Genomic DNA, 24,628 nt, shown 5'->3' with positions numbered 1-24,628 from the left:
GATCCGGCTCCGGGTAAGCTCCCGCGTGCGCAACGCAGCGCGACACAGGCCCAGGGGCGCGTCAACTTTGGCGTAGTCGGCAGGATTTCGTGCCCGCAACCACCGGGTACTGCGTGCCTGAAAAGCAAAGACTGTTCAAACTTACCAGTGGTGAAGGTTTCCCGCCATCCGGCGCCATCTTCTACCTTCTTCCCGCCATCCGCGAAGTTTTCCCGCCATCCGGCGCCATCTTCGACCTTCTTCCCGCCATCCGTGGAGTTTTCCCGCCATTGGACGCCATCTTGAGGACGCCGCGCGGGAAGAAGAGGGGCGTGGACTCCGAAAGCGCGCGAGAACTGAAGCCCCGCCTCACGTCCGGACGTTGCGTAAGGTCCTGGAATGAGCCCAGCAGACGCCGACGTCACAGGAGCGCGACGGAAGGTCCTCAACCCTGACGATCCACTGCGGAGCCGCGGCCTACGGAACAGGATCATCGCAAGGTAGGCCATGGTCCACTAGGGGGGAGGAAGATGTCGGATACGGAGGAGAGCTCCACTGCCTCAACCCCCGCCAGCGCTACCGCTGTTGCAGTTATGCCCTTCACCATGCCCTATATCCCGGGAGCAGCTTGGCTACCCCAGTACTCAGGGGAGTCACATACCCTGCATGACTTTAGAGAAAAGCTGGATAGCCTCTTCCAGGTGTACCCCCTCACAGAAGAGCAAAAAGTGAGCATCCTGGTGGCCCAACTAACTGGGGCAGCCAAAAGGGAAGTAAAATCCTGGCCACCTGGGAGGAAGACTGTCGCAGGGATACTAACCCGGCTGAAGGACACCTTTGATACCCGCACCTCAGCCGAGATTAAACTTAGATTCTACGGGTGCAAGCAGCGAGCGCATGAGAGTATAAGGGACTATGCACTCAACCTACAAGAGGCCCTGAGGGCCATTAAGCAGACCGACCCTAATGGAGTGGGAAACGAGGACAGGCTGTTGACCGAACAATTTATAGAGGGTTTATATTGCAATGCCCACCGCACCCAGTTGCGGGCAATGGCCTTACAGGACCCTCATCTAGAATTTGCACAGTTCAAGGACAGAGCCATCCGGGTGCTCCGAGAACCGGCACCAGGTGGCGTTGTGACCCACAGACGCCCCACTACCACTTACTACCAGGAGGCGGCGCCCTTGTCAGCAGGGCCTGTGGGAGCTGATGCGCAGGCTTTGGACAATGACCCGGCTCCAGACCTACACCATCAGGTCCAAGAGCTAGCTAAAAGCGTTGCTGCGCTAACCCGAACTGTGCAGTCTTTACAGGTTTCCACTCCAGGGAAGATCCAGCTGGCATCCGGACCGGAGGACATCCCGTGGCGTCGACCAAGGAGGACCCCACCGGCCAGAGGAAGACCCAGTGACCGATACAGCGAGGACGGACGACCCATCTGCCGCCGCTGCAATCAACCCGGACATATGGAAAGGTACTGTTCTTTAAACGGGCACAACCTGGGGTAGAGGGCCAACCCCCAGGAAAAAGATCACCAGGCCCATCGAACTGGCGCGACAGATATGTGGGAGGACGTCCAGTCTTGCCTGTGGTACTGGATGGCATTCCCATGAGTGCCCTACTGGACACCGGGTCACAGGTCACCACCATCCCGTACGTGCTCTTCAAGCAGTACTGGAATGACTCGGATATTACCCGCTACCCTGACGACGACTTGAGTATCATCGCCAGCAATGGTCAGCCCGTGCCACAGATCGGATTTAAAGAGGTGACCATCAAAATTGGTAGAGTCGAACTGGCCGCACAGGGACTGATCATTGTAGATATTGACAAACATGAGAGTCACCCAAAAATAACTCTAGGAACTAATGTAATTGAAAATTGTCTTGCAGAGGTGATTTTCCTTTTACAGCAGGTTGCCAAGAATGCCAGCTCCGGCGAGCAGCGGGTGCTCCAGAAAGAGATCCGGGCACTGATGCAACGGCAACAAGTGGAACTCTCCGGCGGTGAGATTGGTAGCGTAAGAATGTGTGACCCTTTTCCTATTGCCATGCCCCCAAAAAGTGAAATGATGATTTGGTGCCGGGCAGCTATTGGTCTGAGAGGTAGAGATTACCAGGCAATGGTAGAACCAGTTTACTCAGACAGTAGGCCCACCATTTTGACAGCACGGGGGGTGGTCAATGTACGCCATGGGAGGGTGCCCGTTCGCATAATAAATATCGGGGAGAGGGAAGTGTACCTGCCCCGGTATGCCACGCTAGCCAAATTATATACCACTAATCAAAATTCTATACAATCTGTGGAACCCTTGCCTCCATCTCACCCGGAGGAAGGTAACGGCTCTAAGAAAGACATGGAGGACTGGTGTCAGCAACTACATCTGGGTACTGACTCCACTCCCTCACACCAGAAACAAGGAGTCTATCGGGTGGTTCAAGAGTATGAGAGAGTGTTTAGTAAACACCCGTTAGACTTCGGGCGAGTCAAGGGGGTAGAACACCGCATCCCCACGGGAGATCATCCTCCCATAAAAGAGAGGTATCGACCCGTACCCCCTGCACATTACCAACACGCCAAGGGGATGCTTAGAGACATGAAGGAGGCTGGGGTAATCCGGGATAGCTGTAGCCCCTGGGCAGCCCCACTAGTTTTAGTCAAAAAGAAAGACAACACCATGAGGATGTGTGTAGATTACCGGAAAATCAACCGTATCACACACAAGGATGCGTACCCCTTACCAAGGATAGAGGAGTCATTGGCTGCTTTAAGATCTGCTAACTTCTTCTCTACCTTGGATCTCACTAGCGGGTACTGGCAGGTTCCTGTAGCAGAGGCGGACCGGGAGAAGACCGCATTCACCACCCCGATGGGACTTAGCGAGTTCACCTGCATGCCGTTCGGACTCTGCAACGCCCCAGGAACCTTCCAACGATTAATGGAGTGCTGTCTGGGCCACAGAAACTTCGAGACGGTCCTGTTGTACCTGGACGATGTCATCGTATACTCCAAAACTTATGAGGACCACCTGAAACACCTGGCGGAGGTGTTCGAAGCTCTGGCGAGTTACGGCCTAAAGGTGAAACCCTCCAAGTGTCACCTCCTGAAACCAAAGGTGCAATACCTGGGACACGTGGTGAGCGCTGACGGAGTGGCTCCCGACCCCGATAAGATCACCGCAATCAAAGGATGGCCAAGCCCTTCCAGCGTAAAAGAAGTGCGGCAGTTCCTAGGGTTGGTAGGCTACTACCGAAGGTTTATTCCCGGTTTCACCAAAAAGGCGGCGCCTATGCAGGACCTCCTGATAGGCCAGTCCCGGAAGGCCAAGAACCAGAAGCCGCCCTTCAAATGGGAAGAGCTAGAGGAAGAGTCCTTCCGCCAGCTGAAGATGGCCCTCACGGGGGATGAAATCTTGGCGTATCCGGACTATAGCCAGCCCTTCATCCTCTACACCGACGCCAGTAACGTCGGGCTAGGAGCCGTACTGTCCCAGATTCAGCAGGGGAAAGAGCGAGTAATCGCCTATGCCAGCCGAAAACTGCGACCCACCGAAAGGAATCCCGAGAATTATAGCTCATTTAAGCTAGAGTTCCTGGCCGTGGTATGGGCAGTCACCGAGCGCTTTAAGCATTACCTCGCTTCTTCCCGGTTCACCGTATACACGGATAACAACCCGCTGACACACCTGGACACGGCAAGACTCGGTGCCCTGGAGCAGAGGTGGATGGCCCGTCTGTCCAACTACGAGTTCACAATTAAATACCGGGCAGGGCGCTCCAATACCAACGCGGACGCCCTGTCCAGGATGCCCAACCTGCCGGACGGAGGAGAAGATCCGGAGGGACTGGAAGAAGTTGAACTCCCTGCGTTCCACCGTCATGGGACTATCCAGTATTCCCACCGGGTAAGGAGTAAGCAGGCTGCTACGTTGAACCCCTTACCTCACTACAACTGGGCGGAAACGCAAGACAGCGACCCTGCCGTCCGACTGGTGAAGGAGATGCTGACTCGCCCGGAGGCTAGCCTGGAATCAGACGCTCCAGAGGAAGCCAAACAACTATGGGCAGAGAAGAGTCGACTGTTCCTTTACAAGGGGAAGTTGTGCCGCAGAATGGTTAACTCCAGGACGCATGAACTACTCTGGCAAGTAGTGGTGCCACGAAGAGACGCAGCCATGGTGATGGAGGCATACCACGACGGAGCTGGACACTTCGGGTGGAAAAAGCTGGAGTTCCTGCTGCGCGAGCGGTTCCACTGGGTAGGCATGAGGGGAACCATCGAGAAGTGGTGCAGAGACTGTGGCCCGTGCAATCTGAGAAGGAAGGACCGGGCCAGCCAGAAGACTCCCCTGCAGTCCATCGTCACCCGGCAACCGTTGGAACTGGTAGCCTTGGATCATGTAAAACTGACCCCCAGCAGAAGTGGCTACGTCTACGCGTTAACCATCGTGGATCATTACTCCCGGTTTCTGGTTGTCGTCCCCGTCAAGGACTTAACGGCTCGAACAGCAGCTAGAGCCTTCCAGCAGCACTTTTGCCGTCCACACGGGTACCCGGACCAAGTGCTGACGGACCAGGGACCTGCCTTTGAAGCAGAGGTCTTCCAGGAATTCTGCAATCTGTATGGCTGCCGGAAGATAAGGACGACACCCTACCATCCGCAAACTAATGGACTTTGTGAGAAAATGAACCAGGTGGTAATGGATCTTCTAAAAACGTTGCCCCTGGAAGAACGCAGTCTGTGGCCTGAGAAGTTGCCCGATCTGGTGGACCTATACAACCACATCCCGGTAGGTTCCACCAACTGTACCCCGGCTTACCTAATGAGGGCAAGACCTGGTAAGTTACCTGTTGACCTGGAAATGGGAGTCCTGACGCCCGAGGACACTTCACCAGAAACAGACTGGGACACAGAGAGGCAGCAGCAGTACCGGAAAGTACAGGAGAGCGTGGAGCGAAGTCTCTGTCAGGCTAGGGAAAGACAAGAGAAGACTTACAACCAGTATGCTCCCGCTGTTCCCCTGGTACCCGGAGAGCAGGTCTTGAAGAGGAAGAGACGGCTCCACAAGTTGGACGACCAGTGGGAGAAGGACCCGTACACCGTACTGCCCTCAAGCCACGAGAACCCGAAGGTCTGTACCATCAGTAAAGACGGAGGGGAAACCACAGCCATTGTATCCCGGGACCACCTGAAGAAGTGCCCCGAACAACTGAGGAACCCTGAGGAGGAACAGGAAGACCATCGACCCGTGGAAGAAAGGGAAGATATGGTTAGTACCGTGCTCGGGGACTTCCCTCGGTCTTGGACTCAAGTCAATGGTGCAGTTGTGGTACCCGTACTCACCTTCCTCCAACCATCATCCCAAGAACCTACGGAGCAACGGGTAGAGCTGGAAGAGCAGCCGGTCCAGGAGGCAGAAGACTCCACCCAAGCGGAACAGGAGAATCCACCCTCTGCTTATAGTGAGCCTGCCGTACCCCTAGTGAGACAAAGAGCCGGTAGACAGCTGCCCAGTTTACCCTTGACAGCTCCTACACCCTGTAGTTCAGGGCCAGACAGTCAGCTCCGTAGGTCCACTAGGGCCACTAGAGGCCAGTTACCCGCACGTTGGAGGATCTAAATGTTTAAGTTGTTTTACAATGTTTACCTGTTTATTGTTGCTTGTGTGTAATTTTGTGTTTCTAGTTGTTTTTAGGAGTCTTCGGTGGATTTGCCGGGAATCCTTTGTATATAGTTGGAGCGTAACCCAGGATGGACTAGAGACTGTTAAGGACTCGGGGTAGGACAGACCCCTACCTGGTTACGTCTCCCTGTGTTGGTGAAATGGACACCTTTGCTTTTCTTCAAAGACTGCACCCGGTTGCGGACATCCGTGACCATCTTATTGTGTTTCCTTATTGTATTTTATTGTTCTTTGATATACCTTGTTATATTTTTCTAAAAAGTGTTTAGTCCCGGAGTACTAAATTTCACTAGGGGGGAGTGTGACACCCCAGGGGTCTGGTTGTCACAGTGATAGAGATATTACGTCTGAGAGCAGGTGGGAGGTCCTTTGGTCAGGGATCCTGTGCATGCCACACCTCCTGCCCAGCCTTGGGAGGGGAAGAACTTCCCCTGTATAAACCCGGGGCTGAGGCAGGGTTAGTGAGTCCAGGAAGAGTAGAGACAAGAGCAGCATAGGAAGCAGCAGAGTCACAAGGAGTCAGGGGCTGGCAGCTAAAGAGCTCGCCCTGACTAAGAAGATTCTTTACCGGACCCGGAGTCCGAGGCTGTGGGGACTAACTTCTACCCAGCAGCAGAATCCGTCAGGCAGGGGATTTCAGGTCCCCTGGCCCAGAAGCCCGAAGGCCCGGTCACACGCGTGGGACCAGCACCGCCATCGTGGAGCGGAAGCCATTTGAAGGCCCCGAGTCACCGGCCATACGGGTGAGCACCACACGGTACACTCAGGGACGTGGGCTACTTACATCAGCTTCTAGCAAGGTAGCCAGAAGAGTACAGTCAGCTTGGGAGGCCTACAACTACGCCTGGCCAGGGGAGATCCCATCTGCTCAAGGACTGACCAGGCCCCGTTCGCTAGCAAGTACTCCGGGAGGGTCTATCGTTGTTACCAGTAAAGACCCTGAACGCTACCATACCGTCTCTGAGTGGTTCCTGCTACCCCCATCATCCACGTCGGCTGCCCTGAGGCCATACCCCTCCCGTTGGGGGTTATACTATCACGCTGCACCATCCTTCCACCGGCCTCAGCGGTCTGCCCTGCAGCAGCAGCCCCCTGGCTGCATTCAACGGGTGGCGTAGTCATCAACCATTTTCTACCGCTAACAGACTGCCGTCCAGTTTGACTCCCTGGGCACGGACCGGGTCACCGCCACGAGACTACAACCCTAAACAGATCCGGCTCCGGGTAAGCTCCCGCGTGCGCAACGCAGCGCGACACAGGCCCAGGGGCGCGTCAGTTGCATTACGGTCTCCCTGGTGATATGGTGGTGGAGGATGAAGAGAAGGAGGAGAGTGACATAAAATAGAACAATTCCTGAAGGGTATACCCATGTCTGGGTGTGAAGGGGTGCATGCGAATAGACCCCCCAAAAAATAACCACTGGATTTGAGTTTATGTTTGATGCTATCACCAGGTGGTGTTGAGAGAAGTCTAACCCAATCCAGCCTTTGATCATTTTTATAAGAGTCAGCCTGTCAGCATTTTCAGTTGACAGGCAGATGCGTCTATCAGTTTTATCACTTATAATGCCCCCGGAAGCACTAAAAACCATCTCTGACAAAACGCTAGCGGCCAGGACCTCCAAGGCGTAGAAAGGCAGTTCATGCCAGCTTGCATCTTCCAAAACTTTTCCCTCCTTGTCAGAGTACCCCATGTATCTGGGCCTGGGCGCTGGGAGGGTCTGAGAAAACTGTCCCAGACCTTTGACAGCGTTCTCCTGCCTCTGCCGCATCTGGTTTGTGTCTCCCTCGCTTGTACTCCTTGGTTGTCCAATGTAATCTTTACTTTCAGTTTGGAGATAATGATATGCTCGTACTTTGGGGCGGCCTGTGGGGTGGGCTCTATCTGATGCTCTGCTTACATATTCAATCTTGCCGCCCGGAGTACGAGCATATCATTATCACCAAACTGAAAGTAAAGATTACACAAGAACCACAGGACAGATTTCATCAACCAAAGTATAATTTTAATCAGTGTAATGTCACCCACCTGACATGTGTGTGTATGTAGTTTACTGAGCACAATCCTGCTGACAGGTGCGCTTTAAGTTCTGTTTTTCTATAGTATCATATACTTATTTCAGGCAATAAAATGCAAATTAATAATGCCTGCTATCTTGGAGTCATATTTGACACACAACTTTCCTTTATTCAACGTGGAAAATCACTCACTCACTCATGTCACCTGCACCTTAAAAACTTCTCCAGAAGTCGACCTTTTCTCACCTTTGATACTGCAAAAACTCTTACTGTCGCTCTTATTTACTAGTGCAACTCACTTCTAATCGGTCTACCTCTAAACAAACTGTCTCCTCTCCAATCCCTTCTGAATGCAGCAGTCAGGGTCATATTTCTATCAAGCCGCTTCTCCGACACCTGTGCCAGTCATTGTACGGGTTAGGTTAAACAATCACTACAGAATACAATACAAACTCATCTCTCTCACCCACCAAGCTGTCCACAGTTCTGCACCGGCCTATATCTCTTCCCTCATTTCTGTGTATCACCCCCTCCTGTGCCCTCCGTTCTACAACTGATCTAAGACTGACATCCTCCTTAATCAGAACCTCACACCTCCGTCTCCAAGAATTCTCTTGTGCCGTGCCAGTTTTCTGTAATGCCCAAAATGCGTACAATGCGATGGTCATGGTAAAGGCAGGGGAACATAAAGTCAGCCTTGTGTGCCAGACTGCAACAGCCAAGACTTCCCTGTTCTCACAAAGAGTATGACTGTCTATGTTCTCTTCCTCCTCCGCCTCCTCATTATCACCCAATACAAGTTGAGATGAGATGAGGCTGGACTAGGTAGCATCACCCTGTATAGTTCCTTGCTCCGCCTGCTATGCCTCCTCTTTAATTGGGAGCAGCGAGCATTTCAGTAGACAGAGTAGTGGGATGGTGATGCTAATTGTGGCATCATCACCGCTCACCATCTTGGTGGAGTCATCAAAGTTTTGAAGGAGGGCACAGATGTCAGACATCCATGCCCACTCATCAGCTCATATGTGCGGAGGCTGACCTGAATGATGACGGACATGTTGAAAAGGGTACTAAACAACTGCTCTCTGCTGCTCAAAATCATTCCAAACATCTGCAATGTTGATTTCCAATGCGTAGTCACATCGCACACCAGTCGAGGAGCTCGAAGCTGCAAATGCTGCTGAAGCCCTGCCAGGGTTGCGGAAGCTGTAGCTGACTTTCTGAAATGGGCACACATGCGGCGTACTTTCACAAGCCGCTCTGGCAGAAGATCCTTGTAGATTTAGGAAACTGCAGAACCACTTAGTTGAGGCATGCCAGGCATGGTACATGTGCGAGCTTGCCTAGATTCAGAGCCACCACCAGGTTCTCTGATACAGCTTTCAACAACTCTGCAACAGTGTGTGGTTTGTCGCCTAAGCATACAGTGCTGCTTATTGTTATTGGCACATACGAAGTTTAAGTAAATAATCTGGAGTATCTCCTGAAAAAATGCATCAATTGATGGAGATGGATGCTGAAGAGGAGGAGGAGGTGGTGGTCCAGGAGCTGTAGAATGTAGGGGCAACCCTGATTGACCCAGGGCCCACAATCGTCTGCATTGGGAGGACGTGTTCCGTCCCAGGGTCCCACTGGGTCCCGGTTTCCACAATATTAACGCAGTGAAATGCGTCAGTGAGATGAATCGTCCCTGGCCACATTCGCTTGTCCACGTGTTTGTGGTTAGGTGGTCCTTCCCACTTAAGTACACTGGGGAGGGCACGGGTAATGTTCTGTGACCCGCGCTTGTGGACGGCGGAGACGATACCGGAAAAAATAGTGGCGGCTGGGGACCAAGTATGGACACCCAGCCGTCGCCGCCAAGAGGTTGTGGAAAGCTTCTGTCTCCATGGGCTTAAAAGTCAACATTTCAAGTGCAAGCAGTCCAGAAATGTGGCAGTTTAGTGTTGTGGCCTGTGAGTGGCTGGCTGCATACTTGAGCTTGCATTCCAAGTAACAGAAAACTAAGGAAATGGATGGCCTCATCATCATCACAACCTGCAAAGTTTGCGCTATGAACTCTCCTGATGGAGAAGCCAGGGCCCACCGGAGGATTCTCCTGTTCTCTGGTGGGCCCATCCAACCCTGCCGAGAAGCAGCCCTGGCTAAGAAAACTGTGTGAGTAGGTTCCCGGAAACTCTATGGCTGCTTTCTTACTTTGTACTGGCTCCGTACCATCCCTGGCCACATTCATTTGTCCATGTGTTTGTGGTTAGGTCGTCCTTCCCAGTAAGTGCACTGGGGAGGGCATGGGTAATGTTCTGGTACCCGCGCTTGTGGAAGGCGGAGACAATACCGGGAGAAATAGTGGCAGCTGGGGACCGAGTATGGACACCTGGCCGCCGCCGCCATGAGGTTGTGGAAAGCTTCCGTCTCCACGAGCCTAAAAGTCAACATTTCAAGTGCAAGCAGTCCAGAAATGTGGCAGTTTAGTATTGCGGCCTGTGGGTGGGTTGCTGATTGGCTGCATACTTGCACTTGCATTCCAAGGACTGTGGTAGTGACAACTGAACGCTGCAAAGGGACAAGAATGTAGGTGGCGATGGTTGCAAGTCTGCAATGACAGGTGCAGGGCGGGAGGCTTCTTCGCATGTACCGTGGACAGGGGATTGGCGTGCATGCACAGCAGCGGAAGAGGCCCGAATCTATAGATGGAAAAGTGAACAGCTCTTGGGGTAACTCTGGACTCTAACCTCTCCTTCAAACCACATATCCAAGCTCTTTCCACTTCCGAGCGGAACAAGCAAGAGACCAGAATCTATAAATGGAAAGATGAACAAAACAGCTCTTCGGAGTGTCCAAGTGTGGGGTCAGTTTTTTCAGGGCAAGCGGAGTGGTGGGAGGAAGGAGGATCAGGGTGAGGAAAATGCTGACTCCAAGTCAAAAAAACTCCCGGATCAACACATTCCTCAATTACGAATCTACAATGAGCCCGCCCTCATCATCTCCCTTCTAGACGACTGCAACCTCCTGCTCTGTGGCCTCCCTTCTAACACTCTCGCATTCCTCCAATCTATCCTAAACTCTGTCGCCCGACTAATCCATCTGTCCCCTCGCTATTCCCTGGCCTCTCCTGTCTGTCAATCCCTTCACTGGCTCCCCATTGCCCAGAGACTCCAGTTCAAAACTCTAACCTTAGCATGCAAAGCTATCCACAACCTGTCTCCTCCATATATCTGTGACCCAGACTCCTGGTACTTACCTGGACACAACCTCCAATCCTCACAAGATCTCCTTCTCTACACCCTCTTATCTCCTCTTCCCACAATCACATATAAGATTTCTCCCGTGCATCCCCCCTTCTCTGGAACTCTCTACTCCAACATTTCTGACTCTCGCCTACTGTTGAAACCTTCAAAAAGCACCTGAACACCCACCTCTTGCAACATGCGTACAACCTGCAGTAACCCTCGCTTCACTATACCACTGCATGACCAGCTCTATCTTCACCTACTGTATCCTCACCCATCCCTTGTAGACTGTGAGCCCTCGCGGGCAGGGTCCTCTCCTCTCCTGTACAAGTCGCTGTCACATTTTTGTTCAAGATTATTGTAATTGTTTTTGCGATGTATACCCCTTTTTCACATGTAAAGCGACATGGAATAAGAGATGATAAAGTAATAATAATGTGGTCCAGACTCACATATTCTGAGGCTGGGCCATATGTAACACAGGGTGGTGGTGGTGGCAAAATGACTGGAAGCTTTATCTGCTATCCAATCAACAACCTTTTCACACTGATCTGGCTTCAATAGTGGTGTTCCATGGCCCCATAGAAATTGGGACAGGAAGGTAGTTCAACATGACATGGGTGTTTGTTGTGCTCCCTCAGCAGGTACAGTTTCATCTTGCCCACGACCTCTGAGTCCACTATCACCATCACCATAACATCCACTTCCCTGTCCCTTGACACACACCTTGCCCATTTTAAATGGAGTTTAATATTTGTCACGTTGCCAAAAAAGTCAGTATTATTAGAGCAGTAATATAGGATCACGTCTGATGAGATGACCACAGTTTTAGGCAGTGCCCTGGGAGTCAGAGATGCTTCCATGGGTCTTCCCCATGTTGTTCCCATGTCTTTTCAGCACTGTATGAAAGTGTCTGATCATGTCTCACACACCACATGGCCAGATAAGGTTGTAAAATGTTAAAATGACATTTTCCGATGAATGCATTTGTGGCACCCCAGGGGTCTGGTTGCCACAGTGGTAGAAATACCATGTCTGAGAGCGAGCATGGGTTTTCCTGGTCAGGAGAATTATTGCATGCCACACCTACTGCCCCAGTCCAGGGAGGGGAGGAACCTGCCCTTTATAAACTGGATCTGGGGCGGTGTTAGAGAGTCTAGTTCCAGAGGAAGGGACAGAGCAGCAGCAAGGAGCTCTGTAGGAGCCAGGAGCTGAAGGCCAGGGACTGGAAGCTATCAGAGCTGGTCCTGGCAGAAGACGCAGAGAACCGGACACCGGAGTCCGAGGCTGTGAGGATATTAACATCCAGCAGCAGAAACCACCTGGCAGGGGATTTCAGGTCCTCTGGCCATAGAAAGCCCGGAGGCTCAGTCACACGCAAGGGAGCGGCACCGCCATCGAGGAGCGGAAGGAACCAAAGGCCCCAAGTCCCCAGCCATATGGGTGAGCACCACACGGTACACTCAGGGACGTGGGCTACTACACGACTACAGCAAGGTAGCCAAGAAGAGTGCAGTCAGACGGGAAGGCCTACACCTCCACCTGGCCAGGGGGACTCTTGTTCGCTCACAGACTGACCAGGCCTCTAATGTTAGCTAGTACTCCTGGCAGGGTCTCCTTCATTACCAACAGTAAAGACCCTGAACTGCACTGCACAGACTGAGTCATTTCTGCTGCGCCTATGCATCACAACCCTCACCATCTACACACGCTGCCCTGAGGCTATACTCCTCCCGTGGGGAGTTATACTACCCTCTGCTGCGCACACAACATCAGCCTCAGCGGTCTGCCCCGCAGCGGTGGTTCTCAGTGATCGCAATCCACGGGTGGCGTTGTCGGACATTTAAACATTACAAAATCAAGTAAACCGCCACTGGTTTTACCACCCTGAGCCACAGGACCGGGTCGCCGCCACGGAGACTACAACCCCTGATATTACACAGAGACCCGGCTCCGGGTATTCCCACACACACGGCCCAGGGGGCGCGTCAACTTTCATGTAGTCGGCAGGATTTCGTGCCAGCAACCAACGGGTACTGCGTGCCTGAAGAAAGACTGTGATACTTACCGTGGTGAAGTTTCCCGCCATCCGCAGCCATTTTCCCGCCATCCGCAGCCATATTCCCGCCATTGGGCGCCATTTTCGGGACTCTGCGCGGGAAGAAGAGGGGCGTGGACGCCAAAAGCGCACGAGAGCTGAAGCCCCGCCTTACGTACTGACGCTGCACAAGGTCCTGGAAGGAGCCCAGGGGACGCCGACGTCACCAGCGCGCGACGCAAGGTCCTCGACCCCGACGATCGCCTGCGGAGCCGCGGCCTACGGAGAAGAAGCAACGGAAGGTAGGCCACGGTTAACTAGGGGGGAGGAAGACACCAGGAATGGAGGCAGCTCCCACCGCCAGCGTGGCTGCTGCCGCAGTGATGCCGTTCACAATGCCGTATATCCCCGGAGCGGCATGGTTACCCCAGTACTCAGGGGAGTAGCATACCCTGAGCGACTTTAAAGAAAGACTGTATAGCCTATTCAAAGTATACCCCCTGTCTGAGGAACAAAAAGTGAGCATCATGACAGGCCAGTTAATCGGGGCAGCCCAAAGAGAAGTGAAGTCCTGGTCAGCCAGGGAAAATGGGACTGTAAAGGAAATACTGGCCCGTCTAAAGGACACTTTTGATACCCCCACCTCAGCAGAGCTCAAGCTAAGATTTTATGGATGCAAACAGCGGGCACAAGACAGTATACGGGGCTATGCTTTGAATTTGCAGGAGACCCTGAAAGCGTGCGGAATGAGGATAAGCTGTTGACTGAACAGTTCATTGAGGGTCTACAGTCCAGCGCCCACCGAACCCAGTTGCGTGTAATGACCTTGCAGAACCCTGATTTGGACTATGCGCAGTTTAAAGAGAGGGCCAACCGGGTGCTCCGAGAACAGGCGCCAGGTGGCGCTGTAACCCATAGGCGCCCTGCTATCACCTATCACCAGGAGGTGGCGCCCTTGTTTGCAGAGCCTGTGGGAGCTGATGCACAGGCTTTGGACAAAGCCCCGGCTGCAGACCTGCACCATCAGGTCCAAGAGCTGACCAAAAGTGTTGCTGCGCTAACCAGAACTGTGCAGTCTTTACAGGTGTCCCCTCCAGGAAAGATCCAGCTGGCTTCCAGTCCGGAGGACGTCCCTTGGAGCCAACGGAGGAGGATCCCATCATCCAGAGGAAGGCCCAGCGACCGCTAAGACCAGGACGGACAACCCATCTGCCGCCGCTGCAACCAACCAGGACGTATGGCAAGGTACTGTCATTTAAACGGGCCCAACCTGGGGCAGAGGGCCGACCCCCAGGCATAAGATCATCAGGCCAATCGAGCTGGCATGATAAGTACGTAGGGGGACGACCGGTTTTGCCCGTGGTGCTGGACGGCATTCCTATGAGTGCACTACTGGACACCGGGTCACAGGTAACCACCATCCCCTATGTGCTTTTTACGCGGTACTGGAATGACTCAGATATTACCCGCTACCCAGATGACGATTTGAGCATCATCGCAAGCAATGGTCAGCCCGTGTCGCAGGTGGGATTCAAGGAGGTGACCATAAAAATTGGTAAAGTTGAACTGCCAGCGCAAGGACTGATTATTGTGGACATTGACCGTCGTGAAAGCCATCCTAAGATAACCTTGGGTACTAATGTTATTGAAAATTGTCTTGCAGAGATAATTGTCATATTACAGCAGGTTGCGGTGAACGCCAGCTCCAGCCAGCAGCGTGTCCTACAAAAAGAGATCAGAGCCCTGATGAAAAGGCAACAGGTAGAACTGTCTGGTGGTGAGATTGGTAGTGTTAGGATGAGTAACCCGTTCCCTATCGCCATGCCCCCAAAAAGTGAGATGATGATCTGGTGCCGGACTGCAATCGGGTTAAGAGGAAGGGACTACCAAGCTATGGTAGAACCCGTGTACTCAGACAGTAGGCCCACCATTTTGACAGCACGGGGGGTGGTCGATGTACGCCATGGGAGGGTACCCGTCCGCATCCTAAACATTGGGGAAAGAGAAGTATACTTGCATCGGTATGCCACTCTAGCTAAATTGTTCACCGTTAACCAAAACTCTGTAAAGGCCATGGAACCCTAGCCTCCATCTCAACCAGAGGAGGGTAACAGCTCCAAGAAACAAATGGAGGACTGGTGTCAGAAACTGCATGTGGGCACCGACTCCACTCCCTCACACCACAAACAGGGAGTCTACCGGGTGGTTCAGGAGTACGAAAGAGTTTTTAGCAAACATCCGCTAGACTTTGGGCAAGTAAAGGGGGTAGAACACCACATCCCTACGGGAGACCATCCACCCATAAAGGAAAGATACCGACCGGTACCCCCTGCACACTATCAGAATGCCAAGGGAATGTTGCGAGAAATGAAGGAGGCTGGGGTAATCAGGGACAGCTGTAGCCCCTGGGCAGCTACACTAGTTCTTGTGAAATAGAAAGATGGCACCATGAGAATGTGTGTAGATTACAGAAAGGTCAACCGTATCACACACAAAGATGCGTACCCGTTACCTAGGATAGAGGAATCTTTATCTACATTAAAGTCTGCTAACTTCTTCTCCACTTTGGATCTTACTAGCGGGTACTGGCAGGTTCCTGTAGCAGAGGCAGACAAGGAGAAGACCGCGTTCACCACCCCAATGGGCCTCAGCGAATTCAACTGTATGCGGTTTGGGCTCTGCAACGCACCAGGAACCTTCCAGCGATTGATGGAGTGCTGCTTGGGGCACAGGAATTTCGAGACGTTTCTGCGATACCTGGACGATCTCATCGTGTATTCCAAAACATATGAGGACCATCTGAAACACCTGGCAGAGGTGTTTGACGCCCTGGCAGGCTACGGCCTAAAGGTGAAACCCTCCAAGTGTCATCTACTGAAACCAAAGGTACAGTACCTGGAACACGTGGTGAGTGCTGACGGAGTAGCTCCAGACCCTGATAAGATCACAGTGATTAAGGACTGGCCAAGACCTTCCAGCATAAAGGAAGTGCGGCAGTTCCTCCGGTTGGTAGGCTACTACCGAAGATTCATCCCCGGGTTCACCAAAATGGCAGCCCCTATGCAAAACCTCCTGTTGGGTCAGTCAAAGACCAAGAATCAGAAGCCGACCTTCAGGTGGGACAAGCTGGAGGATGAGTCTTTCCGCCAGCTGAAGATGGCCCTCACGGGTGATGAAATCCTGGCGTACCCTGATTACGGCCAGCCTTTTATTCTCCACACAGACGCGAGCAACATCAGGCTAGGGGCGGTGCTGTCCCAGATCCAACAGGGCAGAGAACGGGTAATCGCTTATGCCAGCAGGAAGCTCCGGCCCACAGAAAGGAATCCTGAAAATTACAGCTCCTTCAAGCTAGAGTTCCTCGTAGTGGTATGGGCAGTGACAGAGCGCTTTAAACATTACCTTGCCTCTTCCAAGTTCACCGTGTACACGGACAACAACCCGTTAACACACCTGGACACTGCAAAACTTGGTGCCCTGGAGCAGAGATGGATGGCCCGCCTATCCAACTATGAGTTCACCATCAAATACGGGGCGGGACGCACAAATGCCAATGCAGACGCCCTGTCTAGGATGCCGAACTTGCCGGACGGAGGGAAAGATCCAGAAGAACTGGAAGAGATTGAACTCCCTGCGTTCCACCGTTGTGGGATTACCCAGTGTTCCCACCGTGTAAGGGACAGGCACTCTGCCACGTTCAATCCCTTACCCCACTACAGCTGGGCGGAGACGCAAGACAGTGACCCAGCCGTCCACCTGGTAAAAGAGATGCTGACACAGGCTGATGCCCGCCTTGACCCAGACGCTCCAGAAGAAACTAAACAGCTGTGGAAGGAGAAGAGTAAACTGTTTCTCTACAAGGGAAGCTGTGCCGGAGAATTGTCAACTCCCGGATGCATGAGCTGACCTGGCAGGTAGTGGTCCCGAGACGAGACGCGGCTATGGTCCTGGAGGCATACCACGACGGAGCAGGGCACTTTGGATGGAAGAAGTTGGAGTTCCTGTTGCGCGAACGGTTCTTCTGGGTAGGCATGAGAGGGGCCATTGAGAGATGGTGCAGAGACTGCGGCCTGTGCAACCTGAGAAGAAAGGACCGTGCCAGCCAGAAGACTCCCCTGCAGCCCATCATCACTAAGCAGCCACTAGAACTGGTAGCCCTGGACCATGTGAAGCTGGCTCCAAGTAGGTCCGGGTACGTCTACGCCCTCACCATCGTAGACCACTACTCCCGGTTCCTGGTGGTGGTCCTTGTCAAGGACTTAACGGCTCAGACAGCAGCTAGAGCCTTCTAGCAGCACTTTGGCGGTCCACACGGGTATCCGGAGCAAGTGTTGACTGACCAAGGTCCAGCCTTCGAAGCGTAGGTCTTCCAGGAGTTCTGCAACCTGTATGGCTGCAAGAAGATAAGGACAATGCCCTATCACCCCCAAACCAATGGATTGTGCGAGAAGATGAACCAGGTGGTGATAGACTTGCTAAAAACGTTGCCCCTGGAAGAACGCAGTCTGTGGCCTGAAAAACTGCCTGATCTGGTGGATTTGTATAACCACATCCCAGTAAATTCCACCAACTGCACCCCGGCTTAACTAATGAGAGCAAGAACTGGTAAGCAGCCTATTGACCTAGATATGGGAGTCCTGACACCTGAGGACACCTCGCCAGAGGCAGACTGGGATACAGAACGACAGCAGCAGTACCGGAAAGTGCAGGAGAGTGTTGAGAGAAGTCTGTCTCAAGCAAGAGAAAGGCAAGAGAGGACTTACAACCAGCATGCTCCCACTGGTCCCCTGGCACCTGGAGAGCAGGTATTGAAGAGGAAGAGGCGGCTCCATAAGTTGGATGACCAGTGGGAGAAAGACCCGTACACAGTACTGCCCTCAAGTCATGAAAATCCGAAAGTATGCATTATCAGTAAGGATGGAGGAGAGACCACAGCCACTGTCTCCAGAGACCACCTGAAGAAGTGTCCTGAGCAGCTGCAAAACACTGATGAAGACCAAGATAGCCCTCAACCCGCAGAGGAAAGGGAAGAAATGGTCAGTACACTACTCGGAGAATTTTCCCGGTCCTGAACACAAATGAACAATGCTATTGTGGTACCCGTCCTTACCTTTCTCCAGCCAGCCCCTCAAGGGCCTACAGAAGAGCAAGTAGTGTTGGGAGAGCAAGCGGCCCCGGAGGCAGAAGATTCCATACCAGCAGCCCAGGAGAATCAACCCTCTGCTAGTAGTGAGCCTGCCGTGCCCATGGTAAGCCAAAGAGTACGCAGAAAGCTGCCCAACCTACCCATAACATCCCCAAACACCTGTAGTGCAGACACTAGTGAGCCCAATACACAAGGGGTAGAAACAGGGGACGCAGAAAGAACACCACCAGATAGTGTGTTAAGTAGGTCAATCAGGAGCACTAGAGGTCAGATGCCCGCTTGCTGGAGAATTTAAATGTGATATAAATACCTGTATATTGCAAATGTTGAAATGTTTTGTGTTTGTTACCAGAATACTAATTATGTTTCTCAAGTTACCCGACAGGGTTCATGGACTGACAGGTTATGGACAGTGAATAACTGGAACTGTACCTTGTAAATAGTTGCACCTGTAAAGTGCCCCTTTTGTGCTAGACCACAGAACAAAAAACCATGGAGGTGGCTGAAGACGTGGTCCAACGCCAGATCATCGATGCCCTGTAGCCGCCCCAGGGCCTACATGGAGGGTTTGGGACGGGTCCCTCAAAAGACATCTTGGGTGACATGGACACCTGGTTACGGAAGCGCCGTGAACTATAAAGACTAAACTTCTTGTATATTTGTTGTGTTATTGCTTATACCCTGTTATGTTATGTTTTCATAAAATGTGTTTAGTCCCGGAGTACTAAAATTCACTAGGGGGGAATGTGGCACCCCAGGGGTCTGGTTGCCACAATGGTATTAATACCATGTCTGAGAGCGAGCATGGGTTTTCCTGGTCAGGAGCATTATTTCATGCCACACCTCCTGCCCCAGTCCACAGAGGGGAGGTACCTGCCCTTTATAAACTGGATCTGAGGAGGGGTTAGAGAGTCTAGTTCCAGAGGAAGGGACAGAGCAGCAGCAAGGAGCTCTGTAGGAGCCAGGAGCTGGAGGCCAGGGACTGGAAGCTATCAGAGCTCGTCCTGGCAGAAGACGCAGAGAACCGGACACCGGAGTCCGAGGCTATGAGGATATTAACATCCAACAGCAGAAACCACCTGGCAGGGGATTTCAGGTCCTCTGGCCATAGAAAGCCCGGAGGCTCAGTCACACGCAAGGGACCGGCACCGCCATCGAGGAGCGGAAGGAACCAAAGGCCCCAAGCCACCAGCCATACGGGTGAGCACCACACGGTACGTACACTCAGGGACGTGGGCTACTACACGACTACAGCAAGGTAGCCAGGAAGATTGCAGTCAGACGGGAAGGCCTACACCTCCATCTGGCCAGGGGGACTCTTGTTCGCTCACAGATAGTGTTGAGCATTCCGATACTGAAATATCGGGTATCGGCCGATATTCGCGGTATCGGAATTCCGATACTTAATTCCGATAATTTTGCAATATCGTATACCGGAATCGGAAGTTCCCATAATGCAATGAGCCAGTTTCATTTTATTCAGCCAATGAGGAGCCTAAGAAGTGTGGGCACATCCTGTTAGGCATGTAGGCATCTTAACTAATGGCATGGCTGTGATTGGCTGCTGAAATGATGTCATGATGCACTATAAAAGCCGCCGCCACCATTTTGAGCTCACTCTGCTGTGAATTCAGTTAGGGATAGGACGCTGTTGTTCTGAGAGACAGTTTTAGCTACCTATTTGGTCTATTCTGCTTTACCCAAGCTACTTTATAAATCGCTGTCCCTTGCAGCGCTAGTGCACAGTTCTCTGTGCTGTTCACCGCTGTCTGCAAGGTCTGTGTGTGTGAGTGCAGCTCACCCTGTAGTGTGTGCTTCAACCACGTCTGGTTGTAGTGCACTCAGTGTGTGTCACTGCCTCATACATTGTCCTTTTTTGCCAATTCATAATTTTTCCTGATATCTCCTATTAGTGTGGTGGTTCCATCCGTATTCAGCTAAATTGGTTCCAAACACACTATATAGGAGTAGATACAGAATTTTTTTTGGTCTTGCAGCGCTAGTGCACAGTGCTCTGCATCTGTACTGTTCACCGTTGTCTGCAAGGTCTGTGTGTGTGAGTGCAGCTCACCCTGTAGTGTGTACTTCAGCCACGTCTTGTTGTAGTGCACTCAGTGTGTGTCACTGCCTCATACATTGTCCTTTTTTGCCAATTCATAATTTTTCCTGATATCTCCTATTAGTGTGGTGGTTCCATCCGTATTCAGCTAAATTGGTTCCAAACACACTATATAGGAGTAGTTAGAGGAGCCTTTCTGCAGCATTGGGCCCTGCAACCCCAGCCAGATTAGCATTAGCCTATTTTTTGTAGCCTCATTTATTGCATTGTAGGTTACCTTCCTACATTGTAATAGCTACAAAAAGTTTGTGATACTATCGGTATTACATCTTTAGGCACATCCAGTGTCTTTTTGTGACAAAAAAAACCTAAATAAAGTTCACCAAACACTCCACTTTACAGTTGTGTAGGCCACATTAGCTCATATTAAAGTCTAGTCCACACTTTATAAAATTAGTGTTTCTTATACCTGTTAGCAGCTGTTCAGGAATAAGCACACTAAGCCCTTAGTACTTTTCTGCCTATCTTTATCAGTCTACCAAGATGAAGAAGGCAGGGAGTAAGGCATGTGGTCGTGGTCGTGGGCGTGGGAGTGGAGTTTCTGCAGGGAGAGGACGTGAGGATTCTGTGCCTGCAGGGAGAGGACGTGGGGATTCTGTGCCTGCTGCGGGCACCAGTGACTCAGCATCCCCCAGTTTTACCAGGGAACAGTCCTTTATGCGCAGCTTTGTAGGAGCTAGCCGTACCCCACTGCTGCGGGAGGACCAAATTGAAGCCGTTGTCAGATGGATGGCAGCTAACGCATCGACTTCAATTAGTTCCAGATCCTCTCAGGTCCTGAGTACTGAAGAGCACCCATCTGTCTCTTCACCACCTGCCAAATTGCCCAGGCAGTCAGAGAGCCCTGGACAGGAGCCATCTCTACTTCTGTTCTCTGAATCTCTTGGCTTGGAAAGAGGGGGCCAGCCAAGCAGAATTCGAGAATTTGAAGAAGAGGTAGCATGCAGTGACGCGCAACCGTTTTGTCTCTCTGAATCTGAAGAGGCGGGTGGGCCAGTGCCTATGGTCAGCAGCACACCTCAGTACGCATCTGATGATGAGACTCAGGTGCCACTTTCTGGTGCGTACTGTGCTGGCGAGACTACCCAGGAGAAGCAGTTGTTTGAAGAGTGTGGTGTAGATGATGAGGACCTTGACCCATCAGGGCATGAGGGACAGGAAGGTGGTGGGAGCAGCTCTGAGGAAGAGATTCCCCGAACAGCCCAAAAAGGAGGGAGAGGGAGGGGGCAGACTTGGTTGCCTGTAGCCTCCAATTCGGCACCCATTAGGAGCATGGCTCTTCCAAAATCCAAAGCGGGTACTCCCAAGACTTGCAGTGCCTGGTCCTTTTTTGACACAGTTGCAGATGACATTTACTTTGTCAAATGCAAGCTGTGTAATCAGAAGGTGAAAAGAGGGAAAAGTGTCAGCAACCTCAATACCACAAATATGTGGAAACATGTGCGGACCAAGCACGTGGTGGAGTTACAAAAACACACTGAAGACCTAGGCCAACCTACAGCGCCACCTACCACCTCTTCAGCTCGTGTTGTAGCCTCTTCCTCCAGCTCACACACAGCTGGTTCGGCTTCCTCACAGGATCGCCATGGAAGAATCTCTGGCACTGTTGTACAGAGACACAGTGTAATTCCACCCACAGCACCACTTTCCCAGTCATCCTCACACTCCCAGGCCAGTCTACAGCCATCGTTAGCACAGGCATGGGAGAAAAGGTGCCCATACTCGGCAAACCACCCCCGAGCACAGGCTCTGAATGATGGCATTGCTAAACTACTGGCCCTTGAAATGCTATCATTCAGGCTGGTGGAGACTGACACCTTCCGTAACTTTATGGCATTGGCAGTCCCACAATACAACGTGCCCAGCCGCTTTTATTTCAGCAGGCAAGCCGTCCCTGCACTGCAACATCATGTGGAGGGAAAAATTAAACATGCGCTACAAAACGCCGTCAGTAGCAAGGTCCGCCTGACCACCGATGCGTGGACCAGTAAGCATGGACAGGGACCATACCTTTCCCTCACTGCCCATTGGGTAAATGTTGTGGAGCCGGGTACAGATCTTGAGAGTGGCGCTGTACGTGTTCTGCAAACTCCAAGGATTGCAGGAATCCAGTCTGTACACATTGACTCCTCCTCATACTCCAGTTCCTCTGAATCAGCGCTGCAGGAGCCGTCACGGTCTACCTCCACTTCGATCCGTGAACGGTTACCTGTTATGATGACCGATATGAGCACAGCCGTGGCCAAACGTCAATGTGACAATGGCCGAAATCTGGTGGCAGCTCTGGGCCTAGGCAACCTCACATCCCATGTCTGGCACATGTGCTCAACTTGGTCGTGCAGAGTTTTTTGAGGGACTATCCAGATCTTGATGCACTGCTTCACAAGGTCCACATAGAGTGCGCTCACTTGCAGCGTTCCAGCAACGCAAGATCACGCATTGCAGCTCTGCAGCGCCGATTACGTCTTCCGGAACATCGCATCATATGTGACCTACCCACCAGGTGGAATTAAATGTTACATATGTTGGAGAGGTTGTGTGAGCAGCAGGCAGCAGTAATGGAGTCCAGCTGCAGCAGGCGCAAACAAGTCGCAGTGCGCGCCGTTCACACTTCACCACCACTGAGTGGGCCTCTATGAAGGACATTTGCCACGTTTTGCGTGCCTTCGATTATTCCACGCAGATGGCGAGTGCAGATGATGCACTAGTCAGCATGACTATCCCCCTTTTCTGCCTGCTTGAAAAAACACTGCAAGCACTAAGGGACGAGGTTTTGGAAGAGGTGGAGGATGAGGAGTCACAAATGCCATCTGCTTCTCTACAGTCTGCGCAACGTGGTTCCTCACAAAGGCCTAGGCAGGGGACACTTTGTGAGGAGGATGAGGAGGAGTCAATGGATGAGGAAGACATCTGTCCAGAGGAGGGAGGTACACAATGCTCTAGTAGTCAGTATCTAGAGCGAGGGTGGGGTGATGCAGAGCAGGCAGAGATCACGCCTCAAGCAGGGGACAGCGTTTCTTGGCCAGTTGGCAGTCTGCAGCACATGGTTGATTTCATGCTGCAGTGCCTGAGAAACGACCGCCGCATCGCCCACATTCTCAACACGGTTGATTATTGGGTGTCCACCCTCCTAGATCCTCGCTACCGGGACAACTTACAAAGCCTCATAACACCGTTGAACCGGGAGCGTAAAATGCGGGAGTACCAAGACGCACTGGTGCATTCCATCATGTTCTCAATTCCAACCGAGAGCAGTGCTGCTAGTGCTTTACAAAGCAGCTCAGTGCGTCAAGGCAGTGGACGAAGCTCTGCACAAAGAGGGAGCAGAAGCAGCGCCTCAGCACAAGGCAAGACCAGTATGGCCGAAATGTGGCAAAGTTTTGTGTCCCCGCCGCCACAAATGTCTACACTATCACAGACGGCTCCAGTCAGCAGGAGGCAACGTTTCCGTCAGATGGTGACAGACTACATGTCTTGCCCTCTTAGTGTACTCCCAGACGGCTCTTCTCCCTTCAAGTTTTGGGTCTGTAAGCTGGATACATGGCCAGAGCTTAGTCAGCATGCATTGGAGGTGCTAGCTTGCCCTGCAGCTAGTGTATTATCGGAATGCGTCTTTAGTGCCGCAGGTGGTGTACTAACAGACCGTCGCATGCGACTATCCTCCGATAACGTTGACCGGCTTACTTTTCTCAAAATGAACAAGGCCTGGATCTCTCATGAATTTGCCAGTCCTCTTCCAGAATAAATAATTGGTTGGCAACAGTATCCAGGTCTCCTGTTGTGTTCATGTTTCTACCACCTGAACTGTAATCCCTGAGCTCCAACACCGCCAGTTGGCGCTCGGAAGTGCCGTCTGCACAGTCAACACTTGATGCCGTGTTATTGGGGTTCAGTAATGTCAGCTGTTCCCCTGCTGTGCGGACGGCAATTTCTCCTGCTCTGTCCACATTCTCACTACTACAGATTTTAAAGTTGCTCCAATTACACCTCTGGCTCCTCTGTTTTCAGTATTATCCCTGAGCTCCAACACCGCCAGTTGGCACTCGGAAGTGCCGTCTGCACAGTCAACACTTGCTGCCGTGTAATTGGGGTTCAGTAACGTCAGCTGTTCCCCTGCTGTGCGGACGGCAATTTCTCCTGCTCTGTCCACATTCTCACTACTACAGATTTTAAAGTTGCTCCAATTACATCTCTGGCTCCTCTGTTTTCAGTATTATCCCTGAGCTCCAACACCGCCAGTTGGCGCTCGGAAGTGCCGTCTGCACAGTCAACACTTGCTGACGTGTTATTGGGGTTCAGTAACGTCAGCTGTTCCCCTGCTGTGCGGACGGCAATTTCTCCTGCTCTGTCCACATTCTCACTACTACAGATTTTAAAGTTGCTCCAATTACACCTCTGGCTCCTCTGTTTTC

The sequence above is a fragment of the Phyllobates terribilis genome, unplaced genomic scaffold (genome assembly GCF_046119375.1).
Source record: "Phyllobates terribilis strain yellow unplaced genomic scaffold, ASM4611937v1 Scaffold_4__5_contigs__length_816908805, whole genome shotgun sequence".
Classification (NCBI taxonomy): domain Eukaryota; kingdom Metazoa; phylum Chordata; class Amphibia; order Anura; family Dendrobatidae; genus Phyllobates; species Phyllobates terribilis.
Note: the sequence above shows the minus strand (reverse complement) of the source record.